We start from the raw sequence: 17181 nt of genomic DNA on the forward strand, positions 1-17181 counted from the left end.
ATCACCAAAATGTACCTTTCAGGTTATCCCTCAACTACCCTCACTTGTCTTCCCTTCTTTTGAGGTCCATGCCGTCAGACTCTACACCCCCTTCTCCATGCGAGTGGCGGTGGTATATCGTCCTCCCGGCCCCTCCCATCAGTTCCTGGATCATTTTGCCACTTGGCTTCCACATTTTCTCTCCTGTGACATCCCTACCCTCATCATGGGAGATTTCAACATCCCCATTGCTCTTCCCCTCTCCCCATCTGCTACTCACCTTTTATCTCTAACCTCCTCATTTGGCCTTTCGCAGCTTACTAATTCTCCAACGCATGAAGACGGAAACTCCCTCGACTTGGTCTTCTCTCGGCTTTGTGCAGTGGATGATTTTGCAAACTCCCCTCTCCCGCTCTCTGACCACAATCTTCTTTCATTCTCTATAAAGAACTGCCAGGCTGCTCAGGTCACCCCCACTGTCCAGACTTATAGAAACACACAGGCCATTAACACCCAGAAACTTCTGAAGAACTTGCAGTCTTCATTGGCCCCTATCTCCTCCCTCTCATGTCCTGATTCTGCTTTGAAGCATTACAATGAAACACTTCAAACTGCCCTGGATGAATTTGCACCCCCTATAAATAGAACACCACAACGCAGACGGCGACAACCCTGGCACACGGTGCAAACACGTTTCCTGCAGCGGTGCTCCAGGTGCGCCGAACGTCTGTGGAGAAAATCCAATCTACACGAAGATTTCATCCATTTTAAGTTTATGCTTAGAACATACAACACTGCCCTTCACCTCTCCAAACAAACCTATTTCAACACCCTCATCATCTCACTGTCCAATAACCCGAAACGTCTCTTTGACACTTTTCATTCTCTACTCAATCCAAGAGTACAGGCCCCAACCACTGAGCTCCGAGCTGACGATCTGGCCAATTACTTCAAAGAAAAAATTGACCAGATCCGACAGGAAATTATCTCCAAATCCCCTCATACCATGCACTGTCCTCCCTCCCCCACTGCATCTAACTCACTCTCTGATTTTGAACCAGTCACAGAAGAAGAAGTAAGCAGGCTCCTTGCATCTTCTCGCCCAACTACTTGCACCAGTGACCCATTTCCGTCACATCTCCTCCAGTCCCTTTCCCCTGCTGTCACCCCTCACCTAACTAAAATATTTAACCTCTCTCTCTCTTCTGGTATTTTTCCCTCCTCATTTAAGCATGCCATCATACATCCACTACTTAAAAAACCATCCCTCGACCAAAATTGTGCCGCTAACTATAGACCTGTCTCTAATCTTCCCTTCATCTCTAAACTCCTGGAACGCCTGGTCCACTCCCGTCTTATCCGCTATCTCTCAGAAAACTCTGTTCTCGACCCTCTCCAATCCGGTTTCCGCTCTTTACACTCCACTGAAACTGCCCTCACTAAAGTCTCTAATGATCTGCTAACAGCTAAATCAAATGGTCATTACTCCATGCTAATTCTCTTGGATCTCTCTGCAGCATTCGACACTGTGGATCATCAGCTCCTCCTCACTATGCTCCGTTCCATTGGCCTCAAGGACACCGTTCTCTCCTGGTTCTCCTCCTATCTCTCCGACCGCTCCTTTACTGTTTCTTTTGCCGGTTCCTCCTCCTCTCACCTTCCTCTTACTGTTGGGGTTCCTCAAGGATCGGTTCTAGGCCCCCTCCTCTTCTCCTTGTACACTGCCCCTATTGGTCAAACAATCAGTAGATTTGGTTTCCAGTACCATCTCTATGCTGATGACACCCAATTATACGCTTCTTCTCCTGACATCACGCCAGCCTTTCTAGAAAACACTGGCGATTGTCTAAACGCTGTGTCTAATATCATGTCCTCACTATATCTGAAACTGAACCTATCAAAGACTGAACTCCTTGTGTTTCCTCCCGCTACTAATGTACCTACACCCGACATTGCCATTTCCGTCTGTGGTTCCACTATTACTCCCCAGCAACATGCCCGCTGTCTTGGGGTCATACTTGATTCCGAGCTTTCCTTTGCCCCCCACATTCGATCACTGGCTCGCTCTTGTCATCTGCACCTCAAAAACATTTCTAGAATTCGACCTTTTCTTACTTTTGACTCTGCAAAAACTCTTACTGTTTCTCTTATTCATTCTCGTCTCGACTATTGTAACTCTCTTCTAATCGGTCTCCCTCTTACAAAACTCTCCCCTCTCCAATCTGTCTTGAATGCTGCAGCCAGGATCATATTCCTCACCAATCGTTACACCGATGCCTCTACCTTGTGCCAGTCATTACACTGGCTACCCATCCACTCCAGAATTCAGTATAAACTTATTACCCTCACCCACAAAGCCCTCCATGGCTCAGCACCACCCTACATCTCCTCCCTTGTTTCAGTATACCACCCTACCCGCGCCCTCCGTTCTGCTGATGACCTGAGGTTAGTATCCTCAATAGTCAGAACCTCCCACTCCCGTCTCCAAGACTTTACACGTGCCGCGCCAATTCTTTGGAATGCACTTCCCAGGTCAATACGATTAGTCCCCAGTCCCCACAATTTTAAGCGTGTCCTGAAAACGCATTTATTCAGACTGGCCTATCGCCTCAACACATTAACCTAACCTATCCCTGTGTGGCAGAGCCAAAAATTTTACCATAACCAGGTTCCCAGCATCATGTTCCCACATGCTTTATGCATCCATTAGCCCTCTGTGTCTGTACTGTTACACACTTAACATTATGGCTGGTCCATACAATCAGGGCAACTGTTACCACCCACCTTTCGTGTCTACCTCTTTCCTCATAGACTGTAAGCTTGCGAGCAGGGCCCTCACTCCTCTTGGTATTTGTTATAATCTACTGTATGTGATTATTGTTATGCTGTAATGTCTATTGTCTGTACAAATCCCCTCTGAAATGTAAAGTGCTGCGGAATATGTCGGCGCTATAAAAATAAAATTTATTATTATTATTATTACATAAAGAAATCTTTCCCTCTCCTTTTAGACCAATAGTCTCAGGGATAGGCTCATTTAGTGAGAGACTGGGGGAATGGGTGAATCACTCTTCAACCTTTGGTACCTTTGACACCAAGTCATTTGAGAGACACAAAAGTCACTGTTTCTATATTAGAGAAAATTCAATGGCAGGCTGACTATTCTTGGCTCTCTTGTGATGTAGTAGGACTATATCCTTCTATCCCCCATCATGTTGCTATAAGCTGTGCCGAATACTACCTATCTAAGTGCAGCAAATATCCAGCTCATATTCAAACTTTCCTTTTGAAGGCCATACGATTCTTATTAAAGCATAATTACTTTTCCTTTGATGAGAGGTATTTTCTCCAGATACAGGGCGTGAGTATGGGTGCAAAATTTTCTCCGTCCCTAGCCAACATCGTTATGTCCGTTTGGGAGGAAAAATATATTTATATTGATAATAATCCCTTTAAGGACAACATTATATGGCTAAATAAAGAGAAGAGAAGCCAGCGTTGCCAAGGTCAGAACGCATAACATAAAGTGCATATGCACATAACATCTAACTGTATTCAAAATGAGATATTTAGCAAAAAAATTGATCAATTCAATTGAGCCACCCCGCCGCGCCAAGGCAATCTCATGTGGGGGGTCCTACTCTACGTTTTTAATAAACACTGTGCCATTACGGCCTCCTAGATACATTAAAAGCAAGACCACTTTAAATGCAATCCGTACCTGAGCATTTCTGGATCGCTCCCATGATGCCAGAAAAGGCAAGTGCGGATGAAGGCCAACCAGGTCTGAATGCAGACGTGTCAGGTTTAGCCTCCACACATTGCCTGACCAGCAAGCATAGATGAAGGGCAATGCAGGTTCAGATACAGGTGCACAATTAAATAAAGCTTGGGGCAGGGTGGGGCTGCTGTGTATGTGTGCACAGCAGCCTAGATCCATCACAGTGAACACAGAAAAAATGGCGAACACAACCCAGCGCGCACGGCAACAGTGGTGGTCAGCCACATAACAATGTACAAATAAAGAGAAGAGAAGCCAGTGTTGCCAAGGTCAGAACGCATAACATAAGTTATGGTCTTGCTTTTAATGTATCTAGGAGGCCGTAATGGCATAGTGTTTATTAAAAACGTAGAGTAGGACCCCCCACATGAGATTGCCTTGGCGCGGCGGGGTGGCTCAATTGAATTGATCAATTTTTTTGCTAAATATCTCATTTTGAATACAGTTAGATGTTATGTGCAAATGCACTTTATGTTATGCGTTCTGACCTTGGCAACGCTGGCTTCTCTTTCCTTCTTTTTTTGTACATTGGTATGTGGCTGACCACCACTGTTGCCGTGCGCGCTGGGTTGTGTTCGCCATTTTTTCTGTGTTCACTGTGATGGATCTAGGCTGCTGTGCACACATACACAGCAGCCCCACCCTGCCCCAAGCTTTATTTAATTGTGCACCTGTATCTGAACCTGCATTGCCCTTCATCTATGCTTGCTGGTCGGGCAGTGTGTGGAGGCTAAAACCTGACACGTCTGTATACAGACCTGGTTGGCCTTCATCCGCACTTGCCTTTTCTGGCATCATGGGAGCGATCCAGAAATGCTCAGGTACGGATTGCATTTAAAGTGGTCTTGCTTTTAATGTATCTAGGAGGCCGTAATGGCACAGTGTTTATTAAAAACGTAGAGTAGGACCCCCCACATGAGATTGCCTTGGCGCGGCGGGGTGGCTCAATTGAATTGATCAATTTTTTTGCTAAATATCTCATTTTGAATACAGTTAGATGTTATGTGCATATGCACTTTATGTTATGCGTTCTAACCTTGGCAACGCTGGCTTCTCTTTTCTTTTTTTGTACATTGGTATGTGGCTGACCACCACTGTTGCCATGCGCGCTGGGTTATGTTCGCCATTTTTTCTGTGTTCACTGTGATGGATCTAGGCTTCTGTGCACACATACACAGCAGCCCCACCCTGCCCCAAGCTTTATTTAATTGTGCACCTGTATCTGAACCTGCATTGCCCTTCATCTATGCTTGCTGGTCGGGCAGTGTGTGGAGGCTAAAACCTGACACGTCTGTATACAGACCTGGTTGGCCTTCATCGGCACTTGCCTTTTCTGGCATCATGGGAGCGATCCAAAAATGCTCAGGTACGGATTGCATTTAAAGTGGTCTTGCTTTTAATGTATCTAGGAGGCCGTAATGGCACAGTGTTTATTAAAAACGTAGAGGAGGACCCCCCACATGAGATTGCCTTGGCGCGGCGGGGTGGCTCAATTGAATTGATCAATTTTTTTGCTAAATATCTCATTTTGAATACAGTTAGATGTTATGTGCAAATGCACTTTATGTTATGCGTTCTGACCTTGGCAACGCTGGCTTCTCTTCTCTTTATTTGAACATTATATGGCTGGGTTGCTATATAGATGACTTGATCTTTATCTGGAGGGGTGACACCTTATCTTTGGATGAGTTTGTTGTTTATCTGAATAACAATGATTTCAATTTACGCTTTACTAGCTCTAGTGACATGTGTTCCATCAATTTTCTGGATTTAAAACTATTTGGAAACATCAGTGGGAATAAAGTTACTGTGGCCCCTTATAGGAAACCCACGGCATGCAACAGCATTCTCATGGCAACTTCTAACCATCCCAAACATGTTATAAAAAATATTCCAGTAGGGGAACTTACTAGATTAAAAAGAAACAGCACCTTAGGTACGGACTTTGAGATGGAAGCCAACAAAACCTGCACTAACCTATTAAAAAGAGGATATTCTAAGTGGTCACTTAGCAGAGCTAGAGGAATTGTTAATAATATTGATAGAAGTTCATTTCTTCAGGAAAAAATTGAGAGACGTTCAATGAACTCATTTGATTCGAAGGTGGTATTCAGTACTAATTACAGCCCACAATATAATACCATAGTTAGCATTATAAAACGGTACTTGCCACTCTTAACACAGGATGATGTTTTAAAAAATATTGTGAATAATCATAATGTGGCGTTTGTAGCTAAACGGGCACCTACCTTAGCGTCGTTATTGTCTCCTAGCATGTTTATTGATCAGAATAAGAAGTCCAATAATTGGTTAAAAACTATACAAACTGTGGGTTTCTTCAAATGTGGAGCTAATGTCTGCATCTGCTGCGGCTTTGCCAATAAATCAAAAGTTTTTTCTTCATTTTCTAATAACAAAGAGTTTAGTGTTGCATCTTTCATTAACTGCAACACTGAAAATGTGATCTATTTGATCAGCTGCAGCTCTTGTAGACTTCAGTATATTGGTTGTACCATGAATTCATTGAAAACCAGGATGAGAAAACACATATCCGATGCTAAAAATTTACCTTTGGTTGGAGCTTCAGTTGTTTCACGCCATTTCTCTAAAGTCCATAGTGGTAATTTATCTAGTTTTTCCTTCATGGGAATTGAACAAGTAAAAAAACCTCTTAGAGGGGGGGACTTACGCAGGAAGGTTCTAGCTAGAGAAAGCAAATGGATTTTTGAAATGGGTACAAGAACTCCTCTAGGATTTAATAGCCGTACAGATATTATTCTACATTATTGAGGTTTCAGTGGAGCATACTTTATTTTATTTTTTTTATTTTTTATTTTTTTTTATATTTTTTTTTTTTTGTTTGTACAACCTCTCCGTGTTTATTCTTTTTATCATCCTATTATATATCATCATGTCATTATTTAGGACGTTTATTTGTATTTTTTATTACATAAGAAAAAGTTGTCTATTTTGTAGCAATGCTGTTAGTTAATCCTCAGTAGCGAATTGGTTAAACCCTTTTTATATGCCTTTTATATGGCTTTTATATGGCCTTTTATATGGCTCCACATACAAGGAGCAGATTAGGTTTGGACCGTGAAGAAGGCGGATTAGGTCGCCGAAACGCGCAGTCCCATTTGCGTTTATTTCTGCCACGCACTCTGGTTCCTGATCCTTGTGGGTCGTCTTTTTAACCTTTTTGAAGAAATAAAGAAAAGCATCATTTTACTCCAATCCTGGTTTGCTGAGTTCTTGCTGGATTTCCTTTTTGTTCTCCTATTGAAGGATTTACTCCTAATCCAGTCCGTGCAGGAACTTGATCACCAGGTGGGAAAGACCCATGAGTCTCATTGCTGCAGCTGGACACTGACATACATACTCATATATATATATATATATATATATATATATATATATATATGTATATATATATATATTTATATAGAAAATGATAGAATGCTACATGCATTTGACCAACATTCTAGTGCAGGACGGTGGTGGGGCAGATCCAAATTTTGCTCCGGGAACCATGGTACTCTAGCTATGCCTCTGCCTGAAGTTATACTTCCTAGATCTTCCACTGTCTCTTAGAACGCTTGACTATTCTTTCCATGTCATGGAAAACACACTGTTGAGCCCTACAGACAATATTTTCCAAAACAAGTTTGAATTTTAGTATTACAAATGAGCTAATCGATCTGATAAAAATTGAGGTTGTACTCAATTTTTTGGAAATTCGTTGGACCCAGCGTTTTCAAACAATTTGCAATTTGATTTGGGCAAATCACTAAAAAATACCTGCTGCTATCTAATATATAACGCTCAAGTGTGTGTATGTATGTATGTATGTGTGTATTTCCGGGATTGGCATCCGCAGCGTCGCAGCTACAGCCACAAAATTTGGCACAGTCACACGTCTGGACCCCGAGAGTGTCCCAGACTATGTTGTGAGGTGAAATTTTAACTCCGCGTGTTCCAATTCACCAAGCAATTTTGCCCCTATCTACATAATGGGGAAAAAGTGTGTGTGTATCAAGTCCCGCCTCTCATTATGATGTCATAATGGTTGACTATGGGATGGAGGATGTGTGATGGGTATATGGGCACTGGACTATGGGATGGAGGATATGTATGACGGGTATATGGGTACGGGACTATGGGATGGTGGATATGTATGATGGGTATATGTGCACTGGACTATGGGATGGAGGATAGGTATATGGGCGCGGGACTATGGGATGGCGAATATGTATGATGGGTATATGGGCATGGGACTATGGGATGGAGGATGTGGGATGGGTATATGGGCATGAGCAATTGGGATGGAGGATGTGTGATGGATATATGGGCACGGGCCTATGGGATGGTGGATATGTATGATGGGTATATGGGCACGGGACTATGGGATGGAGGATAATTATAATTTGTTATAACTAACCACAGTTAGTTACTATGCCCGGGCAGTGCCGGGCTCTTCAGCTAGTGTTACATAATGAAGATGGCTTTAAGGTGCAATGACACACTGCGCTGCTGTAGGTATAATTCAAAGAACTTTATTGGTGCCCACGCGTTTCCTGAGCTGTCCCAGCTCACTTCATCAGGGCAACTCAGGAAACGCGTAGGCACCAATAAAGTTCCTTGAATTATACCTACAGCAGCGCAGTGTGTCATTGCACCTTAAAGCCATCTTCACTTACAAGTCTTTGGACCCCGTGCAGACTGCAGCAGCTGTTTCATGCGTTTGTAGGTGTTGTGACCGAAGTTTCACAACCCTATCAGGTGAGTCTCTCCTTGCCTCACCATTGCAATTGTGTTTTAAAGGTTTCACACAGTGGATGCGCCCTGTTTTGTTTCTTTTATTTAGTGTTACATAATGTTAGAGATTGCATCAGCCAGAAAAGGCTCACATGACCTTAGTCTGAAAGTAATGTAGTGATTCAACTGATAATGACAGCTACAGAGTAGAGTTACCAGCAGCAGTGTAATTATTCACTATTGCACAATGATTTAGTGTAGCTTGCGGCTGCTGCTTTTTAATTACACTTTTTTTTTCACTTTTTTAATTCTTCAAGCAGAAGCAAGTGACAAGCGATAAAAAAATGTTTCTTAAAGCAGAGAAAAGTAGCTCGGTGTTTATCAGAGAAAGTGTGTGTGCCACCAGCTAATGTATTGAGTTTTTGAGCAAGGCAGGGGGGAAATAACAGGTAAAAAAATAATTTAAACATTTACCTGCAACTGTCTATATTTCAACGTGTATGTGTCACCAACTACTATTTTTTGCACGCCTGCTTTACCAGTCAAATTTGCCATCCGTATACTTCATACCAATATTGCAACCTGTAGCTGCTGACTTTTTGGATCTAGAAAAAGCATTTCTTTTTAGCCAATTTTTATTTCTTCATACTGTGCAATTAGAGGTGACAAATATTAATCAACCCGATTACTCCTCCCATCAGCGTAAGGCCTTCTTCACACATCCGTTTTGTATGTACGTATGATGTCTGTTTTTAAGGACCACAAATATGAATATATGCACATCACCACTGAACACAATAGGTGTGCGTTAGTGATGAGTGAGCACTAAAATGCTCGGGTGCTCATTGCTCGGGTCGAGCAAATTGGAATACTTGGGTACTCGACCCGAGCAATGAGCCCAATGTAAGTCTATGGGAAATCCAAGCTTTTTTGCCGCAACCCCCTTCCCGGAGGTCTTTCTAGGGTATCAAAACGTCGGAAATGTATGGGGACAATGCACAAACGACATGGGAACTTCATGGGGAAGGCCCCTGGAAGCATTTCTGACTCTTAGGTCACTGCTGTGACCAATGTTGTCAGAGTCTGAGACGACACTTTTATAGGCGCACACAAAAACATACAAAAAGGAAACCAAAATTGATTTTACAGGGAAATGTGTTAAGGGACATCCTTTCCAGGGGAAAAATTTGTAGGTAAGACAAAAGAAATAGCCTAAAAAAACTGTTCCTCCACCACTTTGGCTATGTTCACACGTAGCGTTTTTGATGCATTCTCCAACGTTACCATTGCTTTAAACCAATACAAATGCATTTACTTGGAAATGTCATAGCATTTAACAAAATAGCTGGCCATGTGGTGTGTGACACAACATCAGACACATCTTGTAGCATTTATGAAGGAGTGACTCTTAAAGTCACAAAGCCTGTTTTTATAGGGGCATCAGTCGACATTACTATTGTTAAAGGTCCATTATAAAACAGTGCGTCTCCTATACAGTTATTGCCTATACATTGTGTGGGTGGGCTGCCAAAAATTAGGATGCACCCCTATACCCCTTTCACGAGACCTACAGGAGGGCCTCCTGAAAAAATGCTCCCATTATAAGAAAGTGGGCCTCCCATAGTGTTTGCCTATGCATTGAATGCAAGGGCTGCCTTGAACCAAAGTTACACGCACCCCAATAACTCTTTGAACAGATATCCTGAATGGCCACATGGAACAAAAGTTCCCATTATTTTTCATTTGGTAATGCCATACTTTTAGCCTATGCATCGAATGCAAGGCCCGCCTTGCACCAAAGTTACATGCACCCCAATAAGCCTTTGAATCCACGGACTGGATGGCCACAGGAAAACCAAGTTCACATTATCTCCATCTCACGTATCTTCCCTACCCGATCTATATATTATGGTAAACGGTATCATGCTCTCTCCCGCACCTGAAATCTGCTGCCTCAGAGTAACTCTCGACTCTGCCCTGTCCTTCAAACCACACGTCCAAACTCTTGCCACCTCCTGTCGCCTCCAACTCAAAAATATTTCCAGAATCCATCCCTTCCTCAGCCCTCAATCTACTAAAACTCTTGTACATACCCTCATCATCTCCCGCCTTGACTACTGCAACACTCTCCTCAGTGGCCTCCCTGCTAACTCTCTTGCACCACTCCAGTCTGTCCTCAACTCTGCTGCCCGACTAATCCACCTCTCTCCTCGCTACTCCTCTGTCTCTCCCCTCTACAAATCCCTCCACTGGCTCCCAATTCACCAATGAATCCAGTTCAAACTACTAACACTGACCTACAAAGCCATCCACAACCTTTCCCCTCTTTATTTCTCTGAACTAATCTCCCAATATCTTCCCTCACGTAATCTTCGATCCTCCCAAGACCTCCTACTCTCCTCCACACTAATTCGTTCCTCACACAACCGCCTCCAAGATTTCTCCCAAATATCCCCTATCCCCTGGAGTTCCATGCCTCAACACGTCCGATTATCCACCACCCTCGGATCCTTTAAACGGAACCTGAAAACCCATCTTTTCAGGAAAGCTTACAGCCTGCAATAACCATTCTGCCACCTCACCACCGCCTGAGCAGCCGCCTCATCACCACCAGAGATGCTGCACCCCCGACCTTCTGTCTCTTCCCTACTATCCCGTAGAATGTAAGTCCGCAAGGACAGGGTCCTCTCCCCTCTGTACCAGTCTGTCATTGTAAATTTGTTTACTGTTAGCGATATCTATAACTTTGTATGTAACCCCCCCTTCTCATGGAAATAATGGTGCTATATAAATAAATAATAATAACAATAACATTATTCTTTTGGTACTGCCATACTGTTAAGGCCTCTTTCACACTTCCGTTTTTTTGCATCAGTTCAAATCCGCCAAAAAGTCAGACAAGCGGATCCGTTCTTAACTGATGTCAACGGATGGCACAGGATCCGTTTTCAGACGGATCCTGCAAACGAGGAAGTTTAAAGGAAATGCTGTCCGGGAAGGGGGGAGAGAGAGAGAGAGAGAGATGCAAACGGACAGCAATCCGTCACAATCCGCCATTAATGCAAGTCAATGGGGAAAAAAACGGATCCTCAAAAAAAATTGAGGATCCGTTTTTTTTCAAAACCTGGCGGATTGTGACTGATTGTAAAAAACGGAAGTGTGAAAGAGGCCTAACCTATGCAATGAATGCAAGGCCCACCTTGCCCCAAAGTTACACGCACCCAAATAAGCCTTTGAACCCACGTACTGGATGGCCACAGGAAAACCAAGTTCACATTATTCTTTTGGTCCAGCCATACTGTTAGCCTACGCATTGAATGCAAGGCCCGCCCTGCCCCAAAGTTACATGCACCCAATAACCCTTGGAACAGACATCCTGGATGGCCACATGAAACAAAAGTTGTCATTATTAATCCTTTTTTTTTTTAATACCATAAAGTTTGCCCATGAAGTGAATGCAAGTCCTGGACCACATTTGCACACCCCCAATCCCCCTTGGAATTTACGTGTAGGAGGACCACCTAAAAAGAAATTCCCATTACAAAGGAGCAGGTCTCCTATACTTGGAATGGCCATACACTAAGTGTATGGGTTGACAAACATTTCCCCCTTGGGGTACACATCAACATAGTGTGCAACCTTTTTTTTTGTACGGGCATCATAAACACCCTGGGAAACAGTAACGTGGTTTCCTACAGTTGCTGCTGGGAAGGTGCAGGTTTTTAGCAAAAACATGGCGGACGAGTCTTTGGATGAAGTGATCTGGAAAAGGGGCATGGTGACGACAGGAATGGGAATGTACAGGATTAATAACAGCTATGGCTATGGGAAGTATGAGATCCAGGATGCAGCATGCAATGATTCGTCGTTTAGCTGCCCATTGGGGTGCGTGTAACTTTGGTGCAGGGCAGGCCTTGCATTCAATGCATAAGTAAACAGTATTGAAGCACCAAATGAATAATGTGAACTTGGCTTTCCTGTGGCCATCCAGTACATGTGTTCAAAGGCTTATTGGGGTGGTTGTAACTTTGGTGCAGGCCTTGCATTCATTGCATAAGCAAACAGTATGGGAGTACCAAATGAATAATGTGAACTTGGTTTTAGTTTTGCCATCGAGTACGTGTGTTCAAAGGCTTATTGGGGTGCGTGTAACTTTGGTGCAGGGCAGGCCTTGCATTCATTGCATAAGCAAACAGTATCAGAGTATCAAATGAATAATGTGAACTTGGTTTTAATGTGGCCATCCAGTGTATGTGTTCAAAGGCTTATTGGGGTGGGTGTAACTTTGATGCAGGGCATGCCTTGTATTCAATGTAAAAGCAACAGTATGGGAGTACTAAATAAATAAGGTGAATTTGGTTTTCCTGTGGCCTTCCAGTACCTCGGTTCAAAGGCTTATTGGGGTGTGTGTAACTTTGATGCAGGGCAGTCCTTGCACTCAGTGCATAAGCAAACAGTATGGGAGTACCAAATGAAGACCGTACTTGAAATTTTTATTGCATGTGGTCTTCCATGACGTCTGTTCAATGGGTTGTTGGGGTGCATCCAAATTTTGGGCAGCCCTGCCTCTCACTGCATACGCAATAACAGTATAAGGAACCCAATGTTTAATAATGGGAACAACAAAGCATAACTGGCTGATGGCTCTCTAAGAATAGTGAGAGCTGACTGCTGACCCTTTAAAAATAGACTTTGTGACTTTCTGATTCCCTCCTTCATAAATTAAACAGGATGTGTCTGATGATGTGTCACACACCATAAGACCAAATAAGGTTGTAAATTGTTAGTGACATTTCTCAGTGAATGCATTTGTCTTGGTTGAAAGCAATGGTAAAGTTGAAAAACGCATGAAAAACGCTACATGCGTGGGGAAGGTGACTTGACGGACAGACTTGACTGGAAGTAGGAGTGAACGGTTGGTGCACTATGGACGGAGATTGACAAGAACAGCAGGGTGATAGCTGGGAAAGACAGACAAGAGAGTGCAGTACCTAGAAATGACCACAAGATGACAGGGGGGAGTAGTTCAGGACTCAACAGCAGCTTAGGACTTGAGAAATGCTTAGCCATGAGGGGCGGGGAGATAGGAACCCAGGAGGGGAATTCCCGGTGAGAGAGGGGATAAATAGGACTGGTTGGGGTTCCAGGAAGGTTAGTCCCGGGAGGAGCTCGGCAGAAGTAGTGTGTTTAAAAAAAAAAAAATGTGTGTGTAACAGGTTCCGAGTACGAAGTAGATGTGACGAGGACGCTGACTCTTTTTAAGTGAAGGACGAAGAGACGAAGAACATTAAACAAGACAGTGGTCCATCAGTCAGGTCCCCGACACCACGGACACCCCAAAAAGGATAGGCGGGCGCCAGTGATGACCTGGTAGGCAACAGGCCTCGGTCCTGGTGTTCCGGACAGCTGAAGGTAGTAGAAGGGGAGAGAAGTGGGGGGTACACGCCGTAGAGTAGTCCGGGTGGACCTCGCCAACCTGAACGAAATTGTCACATGGCGTGCGCGCTGGCAAGTAGCAGTAGGCTGCTCGGAGCATGGTTCTCCCGCTTTGGTTTGGCCCCCTGTGGGCAGCGGGTTTGGCCTAACGACCGGTCCGACAACAGACTGTGGACAAGCTTCAGGACGACGTAGGTAGGGAGCACGATTGTTGGGACGACAATGGACAAAGGAAGGGAGAGTGTGTGGAAGGTGACTAGACGGACAGACTTGACTGAAAGTAGGAGAGAACGGTTGGTGCACTATGGACGGAGATTGACAAGGACAGCAGGGTGATAGCTGGGAAAGACAGACAAGAGAGTGCAGTACCTAGAAATGACCACAAGATGGCAGGGGGGAGTAGTTCAGGACTCAACAGCAGCTTAGGGCTTGAGAAACGCTTAGTCATGGGGGCGGGGAGATAGGAACCCAGGAGGGGAATTCCCGGTGAGAGAGGGGATAAATAGGACTGGTTGGGGTTCCAGGCAGGTTAGTCCCGGGAGGAGCTCAGCAGAAGACGGAGAACAGCAAAGAGCTCAGCTAGGGGACTGGAAGGAAAGAGACAGCCAGGGGGGTGGCCCTGACCCGATGGACCGCAGGACAGACGAGGCCCCGGGGGTACCGATTGGACGACGACCTCGGGCAGGTGAAGCGCTGGCGGTAGATTGGTCTAGGACAGCCCCAGCGAAAGATCCGCGAGGGACGATACTTCGACTGGAGGAAAGGTTCAGGTACCTGGGCCTGGAGACGGAGAACTGTAAAGAACTGCGGTGCGTGGTTGTGGTCATCAGGAGGACGGCGAATAAAATCCGGAACTGTTACAACTGAACTCTACCTCTGTCTTGTCCTTGCTTCGCCTGGTGCCTGTGTCTTCCAGACGTGGTAAGCAGTGGACCACCCCCTAATCCGGGCCCCCACCACATATGCGAACATAGCCCAAGTGGTGAAGGAATATTTTTGTTTTTGGTTATTCGTTTTGCCTTATATAAAAGTCATTACCCTGGGAAAGGATGTTCCTTAACATATTTTCCTGGAAAATCCAGTTTGGTTCAGTTTTTGTATGTTTTAGTGTGCACCTGTGAAAGTGGCGTCACACTCTGACAATAGTAGTCACAGCAGTGACCTGGGAGTCAGAAATGCTTCCAGGGGTCTCCACCATGATGTTCCCATGTCTTTTGAGCACTGTTTCCTTCATTTTCAGTTATTTTTAGACTTTAAAAGGACCCGGGGGTGTCGTTGTAAAAAAACTCGGTTTTACCATAGACTTACATTGGGCTCGTTGCTCGGGTCTAGTACCCAAGTTTTCTAATTTGCTCGATCTGAGCAAAGCATTGTAGTGCTCTCTCATCACTAATTACAACATTACAGTGAAGTTTTTGCAGAATGAAAAAATTTTGTTTTCATCTAATACTATAATAAAACTAAAAGTCTTATATATAATGGTAGATGCATCCTTCTGTCTGAAGCCAAGATGGGTGGCGCCTGCGCAGTGTGGCATCGAAGTCAGCACTTGTGGGTTGCCCTCCCAGGGCTGTGGGGTACTTGGTATCGGGCCGGTCTCTCAGACGGGAATGTCACAGCAGCGGTGACCCGGTCCGTGGCCCTGGGCGCCCATGTAAAAGGAGTTGAGTGGTGGAATAACGTTTTTGAGTGATTTGTGACATCACCTGTGGTGTTCGGCAAGGGAGGTGTTAAGCTGACGCTGCAGACAGATCCTCTGGGACAGATGGTGTAGTGCAGCAATGATGTTGTAGCCCTCCACAGGCAGGGCTGTAGTCCCAGGGCAGTGAGGATAGGTGTTTAGGAAGAGGGTGCAGTGTTTGGCACAGAGATGTAGCAGTGCTGAAGAGGTTGCAGGAAGGAGGCAAGGACACAACAGGGTGTAGTTTCTTTACCTTTACTTTATAAGTGCAGTCCAGGGTCCAGATTACAGATGGCACAGGAGCTGATTAGCCTGGAAGCAACTTAGGAATCTCTCTATCAGATGGGTTGTGTAGTCTCCTCTCTAGCGCTTACTTGAGGTAAATGCAGTACTGTGTTACACTGAAGTTCCTCCTTCTTCTTCCCTTTTGGATCTACCTTGTATGGCAGACAGTTGTAGCCTTCTATCTCCTTTGGCTCACACGTCGCTGTTTTGCCTCCGAGTCTTAGATGGGAATAGAGCATTTACAGCTTCCTATTCCTCTGGTTTCTGTTGCAGGACCGTCAGTATCCATACAACCTTGGAGACCAGGCTCCAGATCATGCGCTCTATCTGGGAATGAGCCTCAACTCTCTGCTCAATCCCCCAGCTCCTCTCTCCACGTCCACACACTTCGCCCTCCTCTCAGAACTGACTAATTTCCCCTCCTGGCCCCCAGAGAGAAGCTCTTCCCCTTAGTATTGGTTCAGAGCTCCCTCTGCTGGCCTTGAGTGGGAAATGTGCTGTATGTAGAGATTAACTGTCAGAGAGACCCTTCATTGCTTCCAAGCCTGACATCACCCTCCCTGGGAGGAAGGTAATGCCATTGTGGCGACCATACTCCTGGGGGCGCCACACTTGCGCATAACGTCAGAGTCAGCGAGTGCACATACGACACTACAGCGCCATTATATTGAAGACACTGTGTTTGTGAATTCGCAGACACAATGTCTTGAACAAAATGGTGCCGGATATTGCAGGATGTGCACACATTGACTCTAGAACTATTTTATTCAAGAATTGTACTACAGCAACAACATAGCAGTGCACACGTGCCGGCTGTTGCCATTCTCCCTATGGCTGGCACTTTTGCACTGCTATGTTAACTCCACAGTGTGGCACCAGAGTTAGCGCGTGCTAATAACATATCATTTTATTGAAGACATTGCATTTTCAACAAAATGGTGCCAGTTATCATGGAAAGTACACACATTGACACCGGCATAAGTTTATTAAAATAAATCTACTACAACGTCCACAACGCTGTACACATGGGCCGGCCATCTCCATTATCCTTATGGCTAGAGCATGCGCACTGCTATGTTGATCTTGTAATAAATTAATTCAATAAAATGGCACCAGAGTCAGCGTATGCGCATGCTGCGATCTCCAGCGCTATTTCAATGAAGACACTGTAGAAGAGAAATAGCAGAGTGTCTTAAAAAAAACATTGCCAGATAGTGAGGTATTCGCACATGCTGACTCCAATGCCATTTTATAGAAGAATTGT

The sequence above is a fragment of the Dendrobates tinctorius genome, unplaced genomic scaffold, assembly GCF_039654945.1.
Source record: "Dendrobates tinctorius isolate UK_male_01 unplaced genomic scaffold, ASM3965494v1 ptg000048l, whole genome shotgun sequence".
NCBI lineage: Eukaryota > Metazoa > Chordata > Amphibia > Anura > Dendrobatidae > Dendrobates > Dendrobates tinctorius.